We start from the raw sequence: 23,773 nt of genomic DNA, 5'->3' as shown, positions 1-23,773 counted from the left end.
AGTGCTTTTTTAATGTTTCCAAATTCTTCTACAGACATCCATGGGTATAAAGGTCAGGTAGAAAAAAAATTTGACCATCTCTTGCATGCTTAATATTTCAGAGGCTTGTATTCCCTAGTCCAGTAGCATATTTGTGCAGAACATTTCTTTCATCATGTCTGGCACCTTTCTATCTAACTACTTTAGTTTCAGCACCCCTGTGTCCCTCATGTTTGGTGGGAGCTGTCAGGGCTCCTTGCTGGTGTTTTTGCTTATAGCTGCTAATGCTTGGAGAAGGAAACATGAACCGGAATTTGAAGCAGCTGCTGGAGCCTGAGATTCCTCTACATCCTCAGGGTCTTTGGATGTTCTTGGTCTTCTGGTTCTGTCCGCTAATCTTGTTGTAGGGGCCATTGCCTCCTCTAGCTTCAGCCTTCCAGAGATCTGTTTCTTCTGTGGAGACAGATAAGCTTCCCAAGTGGGAAAAGCTACGCAAATTTGTCTGTTCTTTCTTATTCAATAAGACAGGTTGCTTCCTGAAATTCTTCACTTCTCTTAGGTGTTTTGAGTTCCAAGTGAGTACCAGCTCTATATTCTTGAACTGCATAAATCTTTAGTTTAAGATGAAAGTGAGTGTTTTTGGTCCAGCTGTGGACAGTGCTTTACTGAATGAGATTGTCTTAATCAACATCAATATAATACAGACAGCAAACTGCATCAAAGAGCTGTTTTGATGTGTTTATACCTCTTCGGCACAGTGTGATTTGACTGGAAGAGAACCTGTAGATGCAGGAAGACAGAGTTCTCCTTATTGAGAGTTTGCACCTAAGGCACATAAAGAGACTTAAAGACCATGCTTGCTCCACGGGGGTTTCTGGGAATTAAATATGCAAGTTTGTTTTTGTGGGTGGAAAAAGGAAAACTTTGTTTCAAACCTACCTTAAAGTCAGCCCCATAATATAAAGCACAATTTTCCAAGAAGCATAGTAAGATGAGGTGGGGTAGAATTCAGATTCCCTACTGTGGAAAGCTCTTCTATACAGGAAGCATTATATATGATGAGTATAGTACAATACAAAGCAGTCGTTTTGTAGTAAATTATTTGTGATCAGAGCTCCCTGGATTCAAGAGCCCTAGGGACTTAAAAAAGACCTAAAAGTTAAATAAAAAAACATAAACATGTTAGGTATTCTCACATCCCAAAATATCCCATCTATCAAAATATAGAAGCCCATAACAGGAAATATCGCTCAAATGTCTTCACCTTTTGCTATTTTGCCACACATAAAAATTTAATAAAAAGTGATCAAAATGTTATAAACTCCCCAAAATGGTAGTAATGAAAATGTCAGCTTGCCCTGCAAACAGTCCCACACACCAAAGTATGAAGAAGTTATTGGCCTCAGAATATGGCAAAATGAAGAAATCTGGTATCTCATGATCACACCAACCCAATAAATAAATGAGAGGTGTCATTTGGAATACATATTGAAGTCTTTTATTTCCAGCTCCCCAGGACATTCCAGGGGATATTAAATGCTGACACAAGGAAGAATTTGTTCCAAAACTCTCTAAACAGAAAAATACAATAGTTATGGCCTATCTATCTATCTATCTATCTATCTATCTATCTATCTATCTATCTATATATCTATCTATCTATCATTTCAGCAATCACTCCATTAACAGTGCTCTTATCCAGGAACAAGTGTCCTTTGTATCTAATGGACCATATTGCTACATTTATGAGAAATTATCTTCACACGGGTACATTTTTAATAAAATCCTATTGATGAAATATGTGTATATGGCAGATGAATTAAATTACATGTGAATGTCCATATAGAAATACTCCTTTAAAGGAAATGTGAAAAAATGATACCACATTTTAGGAAGTGGTTGCTATTTCTGTTGTCAGTAGGCATTTATTGGAAAAGCAGTCACATCACAACAAAATATATAAATAAATGCAAATTCTAAAATATAAGATTTCTGGTAAAGTAAGTCAAAAATATTTACCACTTTGTGAATGCTGTTTTTTAATGAAAATTGTTACCCTAAATTACACTGTAGATGTAAACTCATGCATAGCATAGGAATCACATGGTTTGTCAGTTGTATGTTTCAACCAGAAAATTAAATCACAATCAATTTTATAGGGGTTTTCAAGCTTGTTGTAGAGGTCATCAGTACGGATAATTTGACAATCAGGACCACCACCATTTAGCTTATTGAGGGCTTCTCAGGACACCAAAATTACACACAGAATGAATACAGAAGAACAGATCTGTTCTCTGTGTAGTGGCTGGGTAGGGTAAGTACAGATTAGCTCCTATTAATAAGATAGAAAGATGTCAGACATGCAACAATATAATATTTATGACCTAAGCAAAGAAGGGACAGGTATAACAATAAGCTGGAAAACCCCTTAGGACTGTCTAATGTAATACTGCATGCAAAATGAGCCAGGATATGCAATCTGCCAGTGTCTTTTGGAACTTCCTATTTATGATATATTTCAAAATACAGTACAGTGTATGTCTAAAGTGGATATGTGAAAGATTTATACCACATACAAGAAGTGGTTGTTTGGAATTTTTGTAGAAGTTATTGTTGATGTTAGGCAGCAGTTGGAAAAGCTACCAATAAGTTTTGTATGAAAATTATTCAACTATATAACATCAGGAACGTATGTTTTCATCAGGAAAGTAGTACTTTTGACTCAGCTCAAATTACAGTTGAAAAACTCTATAATACAATGCCAAATTTTAAACATTCTTGTATACTTTTTTCTCTTTCTTTACTCTAGTCTACTTGTTTTATTAGGATTTCATCTAAGTATGCACTTTAAGGTTATGTACACCTGATCAGTTCCTTTTTTAACTTGATGTTTAGCTATACCCTTCAGATCATGAGTAAGGACTGAATTTAAAAGATTGAAACACGTAGATCTCTATGGGGTTTGTGCAAGACAATGGGGCACATTTACTCCGCTCGAGTTCCCCAACAGTGCATTGCCGCGATTCACAAAGATTGTGCGCCTGATATACTGCATGTGTTGCTTTCCCGCTCAGGTCCGACGGAGTTCACCTTCTTCTTCCTGGTGCATGTAAGTGTTTCGGCTTGCAAAACAATTTGAAAGTTAAATCCTGCGCTCAGTCTGAATCAGTCGGTTCGTCCGGTGGCACGCCCCCCAATTTGTGTTGCATGGAAGCCAGTACAGCTGCGACAGAAGCCAATCAATCCCAGCACAGACACCTGCAATCCCTTAAAAGGTGTAAAGTCCAACTAAAGTGAGTAGTGCGATCCTTAATTTAATAAGCCCCAATGTCTGCATTTTAATATGTGAAATAAATAATATGTTTCAACAAAACGGATTCCTCTTATATCGAGTGACTTGATTCCAATCTTTACCCTATACAGTCCAATTGATCAATCAATATGGTTGATGTATTAACTACATATATGTACACATATTCAATATTTTGGTTGTTAAAATCACCCCATTTTAACCCCTAGGCACACAGGACTTATAGTAGGTCCTCGCGGCTAGGTGCTAAGCGCACGGGGACGTGCTATAAGGTCCTGTTTCTGGCACCGGCTAGCAAACGTAGCCGGCACCAGACGCAGAGGTTGTCAGCTGTCTATCACAGCTGACAGCCTGCGCTAACACCCGCGATCGGAGGCGGCTCCGATCGCGGGTGTTAACCCCTTACACGCCGCGGTCAAGCATGACTGCGACGTGTATGGGTGTTTCCGCTATGGATCGGATCCCCAGTGCTGCTTACCGGGTGATCCGATCTACTTCTGGGCAGCCCCGAGGACTGACATGTGCAGCCCCGAGGACTGGCAGTCAGATCCCTTCTGGGTCTGACTGTAAACTGTCTGCGCATGCTCTGCATGCTCAGACAGTTTATACTGCTCTACAATAAAATAGTATTGTAGAGCAGTGTATTGGACTTGAACCAGCGATCAGAGCATCGCTGGTTCAAGTTCAAGTATGTATAAGTAAAAACATGTAAAAACACTTAACACAACACATTAGAATAAATAAAAAGTAAATACATAAAAATATAAGCCCCTAAAATGTCACTTTCCCATAAAAACACTTAATAAAGTATAAAAAACACAAAAAAACCCCTGCATATTTGGTTTTGCCATGTCCGTACAATCTGTATAATAAAAAAGAATCATTACTGGACCGCATGGTAAATCCGGATAATTTTTAATTAATACCCTATAACAAATGCTCTAAAAAGTGATTTTAAAAATGTTATGGACTCTAAAATAAGCCCCCTAAAAAGAAAAACTCTTCTCGCAAAAAATAAGCCCCTAACCAGATTTGTCAGTGGAAAAGTTCTACTGAATAAAATACACCCCCACATATTTGGTATCCCTGCGTCAGTAACAATCTGCATAATAAAACAGAATCAATATTAGATCCGCAAAGTAAACAAAAAGACAAAACAAAAAGCTAAAAAAAAAGATAATTTTTAATTAATACTCTATAAAAAATGCTCTAAAAAGTGATTTAAAAAATGTTATGCACTCTAAAATAAGACCACTAAAAAGAACAATCCTTTTCGCAAAAAATAAGCCCTTAAGCAGGCGAAAAATAAAAGTTATGCATATGAAATGTGATGCTGAAATTAACAACATTTTTGCCAAATTACTTTTTATTCAGTAAAAATGGGAAAAAATAAAAAAATCTATATAAATGAGGTCTTTTCGTAATTGTGACGACCCATAGAATAAAAAAAATATACTATTTCTATGGTATGATTAACGGACAAAAAAAAACACATAAAAATTTTTCTAAAAATTGATGATTTTCATTTCCTCCACCAACAAAGAGTTAATAAAATCTCACCAATTAGCTATAGATGCCCCAAAATTACGTACCAAAAAGTGCATCTCATGTGGCAAAAGAAATAAGCCCCTGTAGGTCCACATTAAAAAAATGTAAAAATTATAGCCTGTACAATGTGACATAGCAAATCTGATCTGGATGGCACCTCCTTCCCTCCTATGCCCGGCCGTGCACCCATACAGCAGGTTACCAGCACATATAGGGTATCAGTGTACTCGGGAGGAATTGGGTATCAGACTTTGTGGAGCCTTTTTTTCATTTAATCCATTGTAAATGTATAATTTTCCACCCAAAATGAGTGTATTCTGAAAAAATATTACAATTTGTAGACTGCTCCTCCATTTTGTATTTTGATCAATCTATTGCCCTGTGCCATGACGCATGCACATAGTAAACATAGGGTATTGTATATCTTGCATTCACATTTGGCAATTTTGAATGTGCAAGTGCGCAAGCGCATAACCTCTATACTTACGGGAGGACGGCGCCAATTCCTTTTATGTTGATTACATATCTGCATCTGTGCATAATTTGATAGTATCGCGAAAATTAAGAGTGTAAGTCACCACTTCCATACATGCGCAGTTAGATTGGCGGAATTACAATCTGACATGCTCCTAGTTTGATTCACTAGGAGTGCGTTCATGCTGGGGATTGAAGGTAGGTGGTTACCCATGAACTTAAATAGGTTTGCTCTAGGGATTGAGAGGCACTGACCCCAGAGGAAGTCGCATGGCTGTGATGTTACGCATGGGGTGCCTTCAGCCACAAGTGTGGGATGCTGTTTCTCCCACCTTGCTTACTTTCACTCCAGAATTTGGATTTAGGTCTAGTTTCTATCAGCAAGAATTATAACTGTGGACATCTGCATTCTTTATATTTTTAACAACTAGATTTCTCCCACCATAGATAATCATAGATGTTTATATTTTACATAATGGTCTATATTTATCCACTTGATATATGATAGTGGGATACTAGTATGTTTTGCTTTTGTATATGTACATGTGCACTGGCTTGTCTTCTAGTAATACTATAGATAGTTTTTTGTGTGGATGCTTACAATGTGTTTGATTGAGACATATCTCTACTTGTCAAATTCCTTTTCACTGGAAAAGTGCCCACCTGCTTTCTTTACTCAGGATGTGCTGATGGCAATCTCACAAATCTGTATCTTTGGATGTCAATCTCCTTTTACTATGGGAAAGTCTTCCAACTCTCCAAGGCCAGTTATGTATGGTTCAATAAAGCAGGGCCAGTTATTTAGAGACACTTCACACCTGCAGCAATCCAGGTTCTCTTGTTACTCCCACCAGAGGGATGGGTGACTAAATACACATCCTAAATTGGATATACAGGATAGGAAGGGTTAAACATCTGTTGTCTACCTTCTTGGGGGAAGATACAAAGGAGAGACTTATAAGGGCATGGAGGTTGAGGATAGGGCAGAGAAGGAATCTACCATTGAGACCAGCTAGGAGGATCACCACACAGAAGCCACTATACCTTCCCGAAGTTGGCTGAGTACTTGTATCGCTTCCCATCTCCCTGTTAATCTATCCCCCTGTTAATCGTCTCCTGTTTCTGCCAGGAGTAGAGGGGGAGTAGAGCCCTCCTAGCCCCCCCCCCCTTTCAGAAGTGCATCCGTAGCTATGAAGAAGTTTAGAAGATGTAGAGACAATCTAATCTGTCCTAAGTCAAGCATGAAATGTATTACATGTTTTTTTGTGGTGGCTTAGGTTAGACTTAAGAGACTCATACCACAGTAAAGGACTGTGATTCAGAGAGGAAAGGACCAGAAGCGGATGATGTTTTTTGTGGGCAGAGGATACTGGGTTACAGTGACTTCCAGGAAGGTGGCTCTGTGGAAAAGTGATGTCTTGGTACCTAAATTAAAATTATAGTTCATTGCATCCTGAATCATTATCAGGGATAAATAGGGTTGATAGGGTTGAATAGGCAAATACAGTTGAGCAGGTGTGGTTTGTCCCTTGCCTACAGACCTTTGCCGATACTCGAAGGATAGTGTAAAGGGAAGTGTCTGTTCATGTACATAGGTATTTGCGGCTATGTGTATATATATGTGTGTATATATGTGTCCCGCTGTCACAATCCTTTCTCCTGGGAAAGTTCCCACCTGCTTCCTTTACTCAGGATGTGCTGATGTCAATCTCACAAATCTTTATCTTTGGGCGACAGGATGTCAACCTATTTTTACTATGGGAAAGTCTTCAAACTCCCCAGAGCCAGTTTTTTTATGGTTCAATAAAGCAGGGCCAGTTATTTAGAGACACTTCACACCTCCAGGAATCCAGGTTCCTTCCCTGTTAATCCCTTCCCTTTTAACCCCTTACCGACATGTGAAGTAATAGTACGTGGAAAATGATAAAATTGTAAACGTCATCAAAATCCGCAAAAAAACGGCACCACCCACAGCTCCATACACCAAAGTATGAAAAAGTTATTAGCGCCAGAAGATGGCAAAATCCCCCAAAAAAATTTTGTAAAGGAGGTTTTAATTTTTTTAAATGTATGAAAACATTATAAAACCTATACAAATTTGGTATCCCCGTGATTGTGTCGACCCAAAGAATAAAGTAGACATGTAATTTGGGGCATACAGTGAAATATGTAAAATCCAAGCCGACAAGAATACGGCACAAATGCGTTTTTTTTTTACCAGTTTCACTGCATTTGGAATTTTTTTTCCCGCTTTCCAGTACACGGCATGGAATATTTATAGAAACAGCCCAATTGGATGCTGTCTTTTGGACCCTGCCTTGCCCCATCTTCTCAATAACCAGCTCTATTACTAAGCACTTCCTGAGGCTGTGGAACTTCCTCGGGTTTTCTGTGGAACTCATCTCGCCACACCTCTCTCTCCTTCCCCTGTTACATACTGCATTGTTTTCTACTGGGCTGAATTACACAGAATATACCATCTGCACTCTTTTGGGGGCATGTCCACCTTTGCACTTCTAAAGACTCAATTAAGTTTGCCTTCTTCTGTATACTACTGCTATCTCCATCTTAGTCATGTTATCTGCTCCTTTTTGTGGAGCACTATGTATTCTTGTACCCTCACATCCTCCAAGGTATTCAGTTTTAAATGCCATGGGCCTTATTTAGCAGATTAAAGCTGTGTAAAGTATGAAGCTGTTCTACATTAATAAATGAAAAGTGGATTTGAGGGTGCAGATAAAAATAATGTAAAGAAACCAAAGGAATAGCTTGGGTTATCAGTCTTCTCAAGTGTGTTGAGTTTCAGGTATTTTTAAGCAAATCAAACTTTCTTGGCAGGCAGTTGGGTCCATATTAGGTCCATTGAACTATTCTAGTTAGTATAAAAAATTGTTAATGGGAACCTGTCACCACATTTTTCACAAATACAGCTAGTAGTAGGTCCCTATTGAGCCCTAGTAGCTATCTGACACCCTTCTTTTAGCTAAAAATTGTTTCCCTCAGATCCCCATAAAATCAGAGTTATAAACTTGCCTGGTGTCTAAGGATCTATAAAGTGAGTCGAGGGGCGTGGCTTTATGTCATGTGACCAGGGTTTAGTAATTAGCAAACTGTACCCCATGCAAATATCTGACCACATAAAAAAATCACAGCATCCCTGCATGCCCTTTTTTTTCTTTCCATGCAGGTGCTGTGATTTCTTGTGATATGATTTTCTCTGGTTTCATGAGATATATGCCTGGTGTACACTTTACTAATGTTCAGAGGCTAAGGGACCTGCAATGATGTCACCCTGGTCACATGACATTACTGCTACATGAAGAGAAAGCATGGGGATGAGCTGCTGGATTTAGCCCAGAGTAGGCCGTGCCCACCTTGACTTTCTATAGATATCCCTGGATACCAGGTAAAATTATAAAGTTGAATATTTGAGAATCTGAGGGGAACAATTTTTAGCTAAAAGAAGGGAGTCATTTAGTTACTATGGCTCTATGGGAACCTGCCACTAGCTGGATTTGTGAAAAATGTAGTGACACGTTCCCTTTAAAATAATAAATAGCATGTATACAAAGTTTCTCATCTACTATATACAGTATATTTAAGAATAATGTAAATCACATGATGGGGATTTGTGCTAGAAACCGTCAATCTGTTATCCAGATTATATTACAGTAAAAATTAACTATGAACATGACGTTCAAATTGCCTGTACGGATCCATGAAAGTGAAAAGGAGCCATCCTGTAATGTCCACTCCTGGCTTGACTGATGTCCCTTAGGTCAGGTACAGCATCACAAATCAATGGGCGGGTTTCAGTTACTGAAGGTAGCTAATAATAATGAATAGTACTAGTTCTGTGGGACCTTATCCAAGTCTAGGAAAGGATTGGTCGGTGTTACTCTTCTCTCAATCCACGATCCCTCATAAGTAATTTTAATATACTGGCATACTTTCAGTTATTTTCTTGCATGATGTTGAGTCTCTCGGAAAGTATAGATGTAGTACAATATAGTTAAAGTATAGTAAAGTGCTATTGTCAAGGACATCTATTGGGAGAAATACATTTCATTGTTTTATTAAAATGTAACAAACAACAATCTAATTTTATAAACTGGATAAAATAATAGTAATGTTTATTTCTATAGCGCCATCGAAATTCCGCAGAGCTTCACAATTCATAGGGGACATATATAAATGTAATACTACATAGTACAAACAGTCATATGGAACAAGAGAAATAGTACAACTAATGTTCAAGGACTTCGTAGAAATTGTGAATGACTAATATGTCCTTTATCAATGAGATACTCTGCCATGACCAAAGACATAAGTGGGCGGATTACAACCTACCTAACACATTTCTTGACCATTCAAGGACACACAGTAAGTCTACTGTTTCTTTAATGCATGATTTGATGAATGAGTTGTGTAACCTATTCATGTAGATTTTGCTGTTGTCCTCATACATACAATGATGCATACATTTATGAATCCTGCTATATAATAGCCCAGATTTATCAAAAGTGAGGAAGTGAGGTATGCAAAATTATTGAATACTTGCATACAGCCTTCGATTATCTGTCACACCCTGCACTGGTCTGGAAGTGTGCACCTTTTTATTTTTGGTGCACCTTTAACTGCAGCTTGCGACAGATTTTTGTCAAGTCGCTGTATTAAATGTGTTGCAATTAAGCACCAACACAACTTTTGGTGCACATTTTGCTGGACACAGTGCAGGCACTATGCAGAACTAGTGCAGAAACTTTGAATTGGCTTGCACATGTAATTGTATGAAATGTGAGACAGAAAACTGGTGCAGACAGTTTAATATATCTGGGCTATTTTCTTGAATTTATTGACTAAGAACTTTCGGTGCACCTTATTTTAATTCTTGTCGGACACAGTGCAGCTGCAAAACAAAACTGTGGGGAGACCATCTGACCATATGTGATCTAAGGAGGAGAGTAGGGGCATACTTGGGAGATATTACCCCTTGCCCGCCACGTTAATATGGTCCATAATGGTGACATCACCAATTTCATGGAATTGAGGCAGTCTCTCGAACAGTGAGAGGAGGCAACTGGGACAAAATTATCTTACAACTTGAAACACAATGGATATTTGTGTTGGATACAGTTGCCCCTAAAGGCCTTAATGAAACCTTGAGCTATGCATTCTACCTGTAAAATTGTACATATCCCACCTTTAACAACTTAAGGGTTGTGATATAGTTTTAGCCTGCTGTTAAACTATAAGACTGTCTCAGTCTACTGTGTATATTTAGTTCTTTTAGTTATCAATTCAGTTAATCACTTCCTAGGGATTAGTGTACAATATGTGCGTCTGTTCTATTATTCATTAACGTTTCCCCCTCTCTAAGCAGTGAAATTTATTTTTGTACAATATTACCCATAAAACCAGAAGCATCTGACTGCCTTAGATGCCTCCTGTGGATCCTCTACCAAAAATAAACTTTTTCTTGTGGATACCTAGATTAGCATGCTCAATTGCAATCGGAGAATGCTATTACGTTAAGGGGGTTGCGTGCTCCCTCCCTCTGTCCACGCAATTATACTTACCCTATAGCAAATGTGGGGCGGACAGAGGATGGAGATCGGGAAGTGACATGGCTAATGTGGAAAGGACACATCATGCATGTTGGGTCACAGCTTCCTCCCACCCCATGACTCTTCTCCTCCGTTGGACGGCTGCTCCCATCCCACCATATGATGGGGACGCGACTAAACCACTAAGATCGTAGTAGGTGGGATATGGGAGCAGTCACGATGGCTTATATTTGGCGCATGCGCAGTTGATCCAGCACCCACACCGACTTGTAACCTAGTGACCAGGTTTACAGATGGAGTAGTAGATGAGCCACTGTCTACTACATGTATTTGCCAGGCTCTGGTTCATATATCTCGAGCCAGCACTGAGCATTTATTTACGAAAACGTTGTTTGCATTCCCCTGATGAGTGCAGAGATCCATGCATGAAACACATAGGAAAAGGAATAGCTTTTTTATCCCCTAGTCTTAGGTTTCAATAGTCACAAGTAGGGAGAGAAATGGGACCACCCTTGTAAGGGCTGGAAGCAATAAAATGGGGGTCAGGGATAAATGCATTGTAGGGCTATTTAGGACTATTCCTAACCTGGACCCTCCGTTACCAGAAATCCCCCCAGAAACGGTGAGATCAAACTTGTTTTCTATGTTCATGCTCATCATTATTATTCTCTATCCCGATATGAGACTAAAGGTGTATATTTAAAAAGATTAATGCATCCATCTATGTATGATATGTGCATCACTAGGTTTTTTGTGATAACTTGTGTTACAATTTTATATTGGTGAATTTGGTTTTATTGATTGATTAAAAGTTAAGTTTTTGGGCATTTGTATAAGACACAAAAGGAGATGTGTATAAATGACATAAATTAAACTTTATTAGTAAATCATGTTAAAACATACTTAAAAACCCAAAAGACAAGTTGGGTGTACATCACATACGAACTCCCCAGTCCCGCCACATGAATAAATCACAGATGAACCACAGTATACAATAGATGTAAATAATAGGCTTAAAAAAGCAATGTAAACATATATTTAGGACCGAGACAAAAGAGGTAAACAAATCACTCATGTAAATGGTAAATACTATAATAAATATATGGTCCAAAGTGGATAATCTGTGGAAATATACAAATATAAAAACTTATATTACCAGCTAGGTCGTTGCGGTCTGGGGAGGAGAGAGCGCCCCACGCGTATCGCCCGGCTCGCGGGCTTCGTCAGGGGATTTAAGTTTGGGCATTTGCTATTAGATACTGTGACTCTGAATGCCATGGTCAGTGGCTAGTTTTGCTTTTATTGTGAAGCTATTTTGATTAGCATTTGTGCTAATTTGACACTTTATTGTTGGAAGCACTCTGCTGGACACTTTATTAATTGATGCACTCTGCTGGACTTTTTATTATTGGAAGCACTCTGCTTGACACTTTAATGGGGCACTCTGCTGGACACTTTACTAATGGGGGCACTCTGCTGGACACTTTATTAAAGGGGGCACTCTGCTGGACACTTTATTAATGGGGCACTCTGCTGGACATTACATTAATGAGGGCACTCTGCTGGACACTTTATTAAAGGGGGCACTCTGATATTTTTTTATTGGAGCGGCTGCTGTAGACATTTTATTAATTGGGGTTGCAGCTTTGGACATTTCATTCATGAGGGGAGACTACTGGACATTTTTATTGGAGGAGGCGATTACTGGTCATTTTATTAGAAAGTAGCAGCTGCATTTTCTACCCTAGGCTTACACTCAAGTCAATACGTTTCCCCAGTTTTTTGTGGTAAAATTAGATACCTCGGCTTACACTCGGGTTGGCTTATACTCAAGTATATACAGTAGTCCATTATAAAAGTATACTAAGCCTCCAGGGATGCCCCTAAAATTGATAGTTTAAGGAATTGTTTGCCATTATATGATGCTGCCACAGTGTAGAGACGTTCTACTCCACAACCCCAGTATTTAGTTCTGTTGGTTTCATATGGAGGGTTAATCATTACTGGTCAACAATGATATTTTACTTTCTGGATAACTAGAAAGGACTGGGTCTCATACCAAACTGTCAGCTGCTTCACACACACACCCCACACACACATTGGGGCAGATTTACTTACCCGGTCCGTTCGCGATCCAGCGGCGCGTTCTCTGCACTGGATTCGGGTCCGGCCGGGATTCATCAAAGCAGTTCCTCCGACGTCCACCAGGTGGCGCTGCTGCGCTGAAGTCCGCTGGAATGCCTCGAAATACACCGGCCTATCCAGGATGAAGGTGAGTGAAATTTTCGCGACACAATTATTTTTTTAAATGCGGTGGTTTTTCCGAATACGTCGGATTTTCGTTCGGCCACGCCCCCCTGATTTCCGTCGCGTGCATACCGGCGCCAAAAACCCAGAGCAATTCAGGTACAATCGGCGCAAATCGGAAATATTCAGGTAACACGTCGGGAAAACGCGAATCGGGCCCTTAGTAAATGACCCCCATTGGGTTAGATTTATATATTTTCTTTCTAGTTTTCCTGTAAGTTCCTTTTTGTATAGTTTCTTAGGCTATGTTCACACTACCATTCAGATTTCTAGACCACATTGACTCCTTCAGTTTCGAAAGACTGGTCAAAGAAATTGATATGGGGTCGCAAACATGTAAGAATGAAGATTAAACACATTGTAATCAGAGGGGTTTGGCTATCTTTATTTACAATTTTATTTTTCTGGAAAATAGAAAGCATCAACTTTTAGTGCAGCAAGTAGGGAATTGTAAGTTAATCTTTGAAGCACTTGAATCAGTCGGGAAATCCGGTTGAGGCGGTATAATACACATTTGAAAGAATTTAGTCAATTTGGAAACAGATAGGATAAGGGATTACTAGGGTGATACATCTTTTTCAAAATTAGCAGATTTTTACCTTTGAGGATTAAAAAAGGTTTTTGGATATTAATCTGGATTGTTTTTCTATTATGCTTCTATGAAAACACATGGAAATGGGTAGGAAAATACACTATTTCTAAAATCTATAAGATAATGATGAAAGAGCAATACAGGTAGTTTCGCAGGTTTGTTCTTAAGTTGAATTTGTCAGGACCCCAGCCCAATTTTGGTCTCTGTGACAATTGGATTTTAAAAATGTAGGGGTTGTCATAAGAACCAGGATTAACAATAAAGTTTCATTGCAGACACCTTTGATAACTGTTATAGCTGTTTAGTGTAATCTAGGGCTAAAGTACAGTGAATTACCAACATCTAGAGGTCCGTTTGTAACTAGGAGTCATCTGTTGACCCTTAGTTACAGGTCAGGTGTTCTTAAGTAGGGGGCCGTCTGTATAAGAATATTACATTTAATTCCCAGTACATTGGGAACAAGAAGTGGGATAGAAGTTTGGGAAAGGATATACGGTAAAAATAGTTTGGTGTCACTTAATATGAATCATATATTTGTATCTGTGTGTATATGTGGATATTTATGCATGCATGTGTGCATATTTGTGTACATTTTTTTTGTACACATTTTTATTTGGATATATTGATCAGTGTTTGTGGCAATATAGGTGGCTAGCACGGTGGCTGAACGGTTAGCACTACAGCCTTGAAGTGCTGGGTCCTGAGTTCAAATCCTGGGTCCAAATCCCATCCAGGTCAACATCTGCATAGAGCTTGTATGTTCTCTCCATGTTTTTGTGAGCTTCCTCCCACACTCCAAAACATGCTGGAAGGTTGATTGGATTGTGAGCCCCATAGGGACAGGGACTGATTTGGCAAGCTCTGTGAAGTGCTGTGTAATCTGTGAGCATTACAGGCGGTCCCCTACTTAAGAACACCCGATTTACAGAAAACCCTAGTTAAAGATGGACCCCTCTGCCCACTGTGACCTCTGGTGAAGCTCTCTGGATGTTACTATAGTCCCAGACTGCAATGATCTGCTGTACGGTATCTGTAATGAAGCTTTATTGATAATCTTTGGTCCAATTACAGCAAAAAATTTTGAAACCCCAGTTGTCACTGGGGCAAGAAAATTTTTGTCTGGATCTACAATTATAAAATATACAGTTCCGACATACATTAACATTCAACTTAAGAACAAACCTATGGAACCTATCTTGTATGTAACCTGGGGACTGCCTGTCTATAAATAAATAATTATTATTATGTTTGTGTATATATGATCCTGTAATTCTATTGAGTATCTCAGATTTTATGAGATGTTATTTTTTATATGTGTAAGGCCCAGTTCTCATCTCCATCTTGTCTCTCAGCCCTACTGTTCCATTGTTTATAACAGTGGAAATATAGTTGAAAGTCATTTTCACTGTTATAATTAACTAAAACATGACAGAAGTAGGCTTGTGTACATGTATCCCGATGGGAAATAGAACAATACATTGCATTTCATTACTGTCACCTTTCATTTATATTTTATGTTATGCCTTTCCATGATTTAAATTTACCAAAATACCGTTCCACCCATGTCTTTTTATACTTTATAAATAACAGAGGACACAAATAAATAAATAAATAACACAGGAATTACAAAGATGCTCCACATGTGTAACACTATGAGGAATAGAATAGAACTTTATTGATCCACTGGTGTTTATTGTTCCCATTGTATGCTGTTACCAATAGCATTTGTTGAAATGGCAATGCAGATTCGATTAGCCAGAGCCACAACTACTGGCATTTGCATTGCATTTGTAAACTCAATACAAATTCGACATGCAACTCTAGGGTGAATTCTGCAACAAATTTAAAGCTGAGATGTGTATGATAATGATCTGTAACAGGTTTTGTATTGTGAATTTCTGTAGCAGCAGAGGTGTGTATTGTGTATTTCTGTTGAAGGTTCTTAAGTAGCCTAGGGGTGTATTCTAATGTTCTGCACTAGCAGAGCTACATCAAAACAACAGGGAGAATCAGGAAGGGAGAGAGAAGGGAGATGAAGGTATCAAACCTATATACCAAGTAAGTCCAGATCCATGTGGTACGTAATAGTGTGTGGGTTGGACCGGTATGGTAAGTAACACACCAAGAGAGGCTTCCCATGAGCAAACACAAAAACAAAAGGTACCCCTCTAAGGAGGGACAGGGAAAAAGGGGTAAAAGGAAGCACTATGAAAGACCAAAATTGAGTCTGAATAATTGTAGTAAAAAATACTTTATTAATGACTATTTAAGACATAATGATAAAAGTAGGATGAAAATCCTCATGCTGAGGGGGAATGACAGAGCAAGGCGGCGACAACAAATGAGAAATTCGTCACCCCGGGAAGACATAGGAGGAATTACACATGGACAAAGCATGCACATGTAATAGGTAAGGACAGATGGTACATATAATGAAGGCAACAGGTGTAAAGTGGCACACAGTTGCTTAACATGCATAAACATAGGTAATGCGCACAAACAGGTAGAGGTAATGCCTTACCAATGAACAAAAGGTGAGATGAAGTGGACCTCCACTGTCCGAGATGGCGATATCCCCGACGCGCGTTTCGGCTCGTAACAGAGCCTTCGTCTGGGGGTAGCGTCATTCTAGTGAGGGGAGTGCTAAAAAAGAACAGTCAACCAATGGGAGCGCAAAGCACCATTGTCATGTGCGGGGGGCGGAGCCGAATGGGTCACGTGAGCGCTGTCATGTGTGGGGGCGGAGCCAAATGGTAGTGTGACGCGTCACATGGTAACCAGTCACGTGATCAGTAATCACGTGTATCTGGCGTAGCGGTATTGCGCAACAGCGTGTAAATGCAGGGAAGCCGGGTATGTATTGTGACAAGCAATGGGTAAATTGAACACCATTTAGTGCAAATACATGTGTTACAAGAGACCCCAGTCTCAATAGTATTTTTATCTATTTTATATGTCTTAATTAATTTTTTGTTATTTTGATTTCCTTATTTCAGGGTCAACCTATGGTTATGGCGCTATGGATAATATACGCAATGTCTTCAATCTCTAATTGTCCTAAACAGCATGGTGGGAAAAATGCGGTTCTTCTATTGGTCCTGCATAATATGGCTTCGCAAGGGTCAACTGGTGCATATACAAATAATGGATGTACAGCACTATACAGTAGAGCTCGATCTTATAAACATGTTAATCATTTGCATTTTTTCTGGGTATTATATACACAATTTTTATTTTCAGTGCTTCACCAACAGATTATACTATTATGTTTTATTATTATATCACCTTCCCATTTTGTGTTCCCTTCATGTGCTTTCCTCACCTTCACGCCCCCCTGTCCTCACTTGTGCCCATTACCTCACTACCTTGTATTATCACTAATTTGTTGATGTTGTTGCACGTATAGTCTACCATGCTGGTAGTCATAATTCACCGCCGTCATGATTCATAATATGGTATCACTACAAAATTGCGATCTCATTAGATATTCATTATTATCACAAGTTTTTCATTTCATTTTTAGGAACCTTACATGTTACCATCCATTTTTATATAGGTATCCTCTGTATGGTATGTTTCATGCGTATTAATTGGCACCTTAGCCATAAATACATGTTGGGATAATGTTTTGAAGTCCCTTTTAAAGTTTTTTTGTATGCAGGCTTTAACGCTATTATAGTAACACTAATGTAATTGAATCAAGTTTTTATACATCTACGCATGCATCTTTGCAAATCTCTTGTAACACATGTATTTGCACTAAATGGTGTTCAATTTACCCATTGCTTGTCACAATACATACCCGGCTTCCCTGCATTTACACGCTGTTGCGCAACACCGCTACGCCAGATACACGTGATCAATGATCACGTGACTGGTTACCATGTGACGCGTCACACTACTATTTGGCTCCGCCCCCACACATGACAGCGATCACGAGACCCATTCGGCTCCGCCCCCACACATGACAGCGATCACGTGACCCATTTGGCTCCACCCCCACACATGACAGCGATCACGTGATCCATGTGGCTCCTCCCCCACACATGACAGCGCTCACGTGACCCATTCGGCTCCGCCCCCCCCCCCCCCCCCCCCCCCCCCGCACATGACAGGGGCTTTGCGCTCCCATTGGTTGACTGTTCCTCTTTAACACTCCCCTCACTGGAATGACTCTACCCCCAGACGAAGGCTCTGTTACGAGCCGAAACGCGTGTTGGGGATATCGCCATCCCAGACAGTGGAGGTCCACTTCATCTCACCTTTTGTTCATTGGTAAGGCATTACCTCTACCTGTTTGTGCGCATTACCTATGTTTATGCATGTTAAGCAACTGTGTGCCACTTTACACCTGTTGCCTTCATTATATGTACCATCTGTCCTTACCTATTACATGTGCATGCTTTGTCCATGTGTCATTCCTCCTATGTCTGCCCGGGGTGACGAATTTCTCATTTGTTGTCGCCGCCTTGCACTGTCATTCCCCGTCAGCATTGTCTGAGGATTTTCATCCTGCTTTCATCATTATGTCTTAAATAGTCATTAATAAAGTATTTTTTACTACAATTATTCAGACTCAATTTGGTCTTTAATAGTGCTTCCTTTTACCCCTTTTTCACTAGCAGAGCTACCTATTGTTATGTTCTACTGCAGCTGTCAACTAAAATTTTTAACTTCGCCTTGCTAAATGACCTGCCCTGACTGCCCTGGGCATTCTGATCATACACAGGGCCGTGGAAAAATCAGCCCTGTGCAAGAGCCCATAGAAGAAACTGCGGACATGAGCTAATCATTTAAATAACAGCTAACATACACTCACCGGCCACTTTATTAGGTACACCATGCTAGTAACGGGTTGGACCCCCTTTCGCCTTCAGAACTGCCTCAATTCTTCGTGGCATAGATTCAACAAGGTGGAAGCATTCCTCAGATATTTTGGTCCATATTGACATGATGGCATCACACAGTTGCCACAGATTTCTTGGCTGCACATCCATGATGCGAATCTCCCGTTCCACCATATCCCAAAGATGGTCTATTGGATTGAGATCTGGTGACTGTGGAGGCCATTTGAGTACAGTGAACTCATTGTCATGTTCAAGAAACCAGTCTGAGATGATTCCAGCTTTATGACATGGAGCATTATCCTGCTGAAAGTAGCCATCAGATGTTGGGTACATTGTGGTCATAAAGGGATGGACATGGTCGGCAACAATACTCAGGTAAGCTGTGGCATTGCAATGATGCTCAATTGGTACCAAGGGGCCCAAAAAGTGCCAAGAAAATATTCCCCACACCATGACACCACCACCACCAGCCTGAACTGTTGATACAAGGCAGGATGGATCCATGCTTTCATGTTGTTGATGCCAAATTCTGACCCTACCATCCGAATGTCGCAGCAGAAATCGAGACTCATCAGACCAGGCAACGTTTTTCCAATCTTCTACTGTCCAATTTCGATGAGCTTGTGCAAATTGTAGTCTCAGTTTCCTGTTCTTAGCTGAAAGGAGTGGCAACCGGTGTGGTCTTCTGCTGCTGTAGCCCATCTGCCTCAAAGTTCGACGTACTGTGTGTTCAGAGATGCTCTTCTGCCTACCTTGGTTGTAACGGGTGGCGATTTGAATCACTGTTGCCTTTCTATCAGCTCGAACCAGTCTGCCCATTCTCCTCTGACCTCTGGCATCAACAAGGCATTTCTGCCCACAGAACTGCCGCTCACTGGATGTTTTTTCTTTTTCGGACCATTCTCTGTAAACCCTAGAGATGGTTGTGCGTGAAAATCCCAGTAGACCAGCAGTTTCTTAAATACTCAGACCAGCCCTTCTGGCACCAACAACCATGCCACGTTCAAAGGCACTCAAATCACTTTTCTTCCCCATACTGATGCTCGGTTTGAACTGCAGGAGATTGTCTTGACCATGTCTACATGCCTAGATGCACGCCATGTGATTGGCTGATTAGAAATTAAGTGTTAACGAGCAGTTGGACAGGTGTACCTAATAAAGTGGCCGGTGAGTGTATGTCTATAATAAAACATTGTGTGAGGAGCCTTAGTGTGCAAACAAGTTCACAAAACAAATCACATTGTGGAATCTATTGTTTTGCAATTCAGGATGTATTTCCCTAATTATAGCACCAGATATTTTTTCTTATTATTCCCATGAAGATAATATTCTTAAATATACTCAGGATAACAAAACAAAATTTACTGTTATTAACAAAAATACAGCATTTCACAGAAATTATTCCAACTTGTCTCTATTAGTCCTGGTGTATACAATTTCGGTTGCCACGGGATCCGTCCGTAGATCGAAAGTCTAGGGTCGGGCTGGACAGATTGTTCTCCTCTCTGATCCTCTAGTGAGCTCCTTGGCCCGCACCTTTGCATTTTAAGACAAGCTCACCCATACACATACTGTGGACAAACAACAGCATGAGGAGAGTAAATCTACAAGCCACAGACAGATAAGGTCTTTATCCAGGGGAGGTGGAGGAAGGCATAGCAGAGCTGACAGTGTATGTTATGGCTGAGTTAGCAGAGCTGAGAATGTCATGTGTTATATGCATCTCTTACTCTCTCATCTCTCTTTCTATGTGTCAAATACTAGTGAATGTTCAGAAGCTAAATGAAAGTGTAAATAAACCTGGACTCTAATCTAACAAGATTATCCACTCAGCACTAGAGGATTTACAATGTGTTGGCCTAGAAAGTCCTCGCCCACACTCTAGAATTTTACACTGACCAGCCTATGCAGTGATAGGAGCTAAAATAGAAAACTGAGAAAAATTTTAACCCCTTAAGGACCAGGCCCTTTTTCGTTTTTGCGTCTTTATTTTTCAGTCCCCACCTTCAAAAATCTTTTTTATTTTTCCATGTAAAGAGTTGTGTGAGGGCTTGTTTTCTGTGTAACAAATTGCACTTCATAGTGGTGGTATTTCATATTCTGCCATCTTCTGACGCTAATAACTTTTTCATTCTTTGGTATACAGAGTTGTGGGTGGTGTCATTTTTTGGGACTTTTCATGATGTTTAAATGCTTCTATTTTTAGAACTGTACAATCTTTTGATCACTTTTTATAGAATTTTTTATGTTTTTCAAACTGGAAAAAAATGCCATTTTCGACTTTGGGCGCTATTTTCCGTTACTGGGTTAAACGCTGTGAAAAACAAGTATTATATTTTGATAAATTGGGCATTTTTGAATGCGGCAATACCTAATGTGTTTATGGTTTTTACTGTTTATTTATATTTGAATGACTTCTAGGGAAAGGGGGGTGATTTGAATTTTTTTTTTTTAATATATATATATTTTTTTTTAAACTTTTGTTACTTTTTATTTTTTACTATTTTTAAAACTCCTTAGGGTATATGGTATATGGGGATTTTGCACACCATCTATTATAATGTGCAAATCGCACATTGTAATAGCCTAAAATATGAAAGCCTCGGATCTCTATGTGACCCGAGGCTGTCATGGCGATGGTTCGCAACTTCCCGATGAGGTCACAGAGAGCGACGATCGGAGCCAATATGGCTGTGCCCACACACCGCCAGCTCGTTAATGCTAGTGATCAAAGGGTTAACACCTGCGATTGGCGCTAGCACTGATCAAGGGTGTTAGCGACGGGCATTTGCTTCATTGTGAAGCAAACGCTTGGTGAGTATGAAGATAGCTCAGCCCGTGACATAAGGGTACATCTTATTGCACTATTGGGTTAAAGTAAAGGGTAAAAAATGATTTAGTGTGTAAACATCACTAGGGGATTGAAATTTGAGAATTTTCTTTCATGGGCAAACTACTTTAATCAAGCCTACCTTCAAAAGTATTATACATTATCCTGAATCTAAAATAGTTATACATAGCCCAAAACAATGGATTTTCATGCAGGTTCAAGTTTAGACTTAACTCCCTTTGCAACTGGAAAGAATATTTTGCATTAATCTACAACAAAACACTTATGACCTGAGTATCCGCTCATTCCTTACTCTAATGGGCTCTTTGGCTAAATATCTTAATTTTCTTAGGGTTGGTATCATGAATATCTAACTGCTCAATGAGCCTCAGGGCTCCCTCTCTGTACACATCAATCCCATGTGTTCCTTCAATTTCGTGTTCATTTCCCTTATCAGTTTTCCCACATAAAATCTTCCACACAGACATAACAACACATAAACTACATATTTGGTTCTACAAGTAATGCAGTGCTTAACCTTCACTTGTTGACTTCCAAAACTCACAACTTTAGTTTTTATCAACTGGCCACAACTTTTCCAGCTACCACATCTAAAGTTGCCTTTTGGAGCCAGATCATTCACCCAATTGTAACGATGTGTGTTAAAAGCACTCCTGACCAAGTACTTCTTTAGTGTCCCCCCTTTTCAAAATGTAATCAGGAATCCTCTATGAGCTAAATAAAATATTGAACAAACTAAAACAGGTGTGACCCTTTTCAAACATAATAAAGATAGCTTTGTGCAGCTATAACTCTCCCTGTGAATGTATGTACCATATTATGTTCCTTATACCAAGTTTAATGCCAATAAATACTTTGTACACAATTGTTATTTAATAATCAGTTAAAATGATGCTGTCCCAAGATATGGAACACAAGGAAAAATGTTATACTAGATGACAATCGGGGATCATAGACATTGTATGAATGTAGATTGGTGTCAAAGCCATACAGGTCAAGTATATATAAGGTGGGATCCAAATTCTAACATGCTGTGACTAAATAGTCAAAATGAAGCATTGCTGTATAGTAATTTATATGTAGGACCACTCACCCATTATGATGATCACCGATCCCCGGGATGAAAGCAGCCCCAAAGCGCTTTTCGGCTGTATCACAGCCTTCGTCTAGGGGGGTGATACAGCCAAACGCGGGTCAGCGCTTTTGTCATCCTGTGCAAAAGATTTTAAATTGTTGTCACTTTATACCATGTCAATGTCTTTTAATTGCTGCATTTATTGTACCTGCTAAGAATTCTGGCGCAGATTGCTTGATAAAACTCATTTATAGACATACATTTATATTTCAAGAATTAAAGATGACTTCACTGTGATTCTCTGTTTTGCTTTATACATGGGGTTCTACAGATTGTGCTTAACTATGATGGCCACATCAATTGCCTTATAAAAACCACTACCGGCTATTATATAAAATGGTCAGTTGGAACAATATTGGTTTTATGTTGAAGTTCTTTTTATACTTATAAAATACACAGTCAAGAAACAAATATATTAAAGATACAAACCATAGAGAATGAATCATATTTTGTTGCAGTAGTGTCAAAGCCCCACTCTTAACTGAGATAAATTTATGTGACATGATATATGAAGCACAATGTGTACAGGATTGATTCAACTAAACTCTATGCAGATGGCAGAAGGATATCCATTTATTTTCAGACAAACATTTGTCCATTTTTATAGCTTGAATTTAAATTGAAAGCTTGTCAAGGTTGTGTAATGTAAATCTCTTCAGACAAATGGCTCAACATGAACTGCTGAAAGAGATTAGTGAACCTGTTAAAATAAATTGATATTCACATTATTTGAAATCTAGAAAAAATTTAATTAATTACTGTATATACTCGAGTATAAGCCGAGTTTTTTAGCAAAACTTTTGTGCTAAAAATTCAACACTCGGCTTATACTCGGGTATACAAAATAATAAACTTACTACTCACCATTCCGACGGCCCGGACAGCTCCTCTTCATCTTCATGCCGCAGGTCCGCTGGAGCTCCGTGGCTGCGCCTCTTCTGTCTTCATGCCGGCTCGGGCCCGCGACAGCTCCGTGTGCACGACCCGTCCGGCACTCACCTGTGATGTCAGCCGCTGTTGACGTCACAGAGTGCACCGGGCGGGCCGTGCGCACTGAGCTGTCGCGGCCCCAAGCCGGCATGAAGAATGAAGAGGCGCGGCCACGGAGCTGCGGCATGAAGATGAAGATGGAGAGGAGCTGTCCGGGCCGTCGGAATGGTGAG

The 23,773-nt window shown here is 39.6% G+C and overlaps 1 long non-coding RNA gene across 1 annotated transcript; it reads right to left on the bottom strand.

Annotated features, from left to right (window-relative positions):
* Positions 1-19,962: 19,962 nt before the first annotated feature.
* On the bottom strand, positions 19,963-23,368 carry LOC140070775 (uncharacterized). Its single transcript, XR_011848983.1, has 2 exons — positions 22,569-23,368; positions 19,963-20,195 (listed from the first exon to the last, which is right to left on the bottom strand). It is a non-coding gene; the product is annotated as an uncharacterized lncRNA (long non-coding RNA).
* Between the last annotated feature and the right edge of the window lie 405 nt (positions 23,369-23,773).

Source organism: Engystomops pustulosus, chromosome 7 (genome assembly GCF_040894005.1).
Source record: "Engystomops pustulosus chromosome 7, aEngPut4.maternal, whole genome shotgun sequence".
NCBI lineage: Eukaryota > Metazoa > Chordata > Amphibia > Anura > Leptodactylidae > Engystomops > Engystomops pustulosus.
This window is presented reverse-complemented; position numbering and strand designations above follow the sequence as displayed.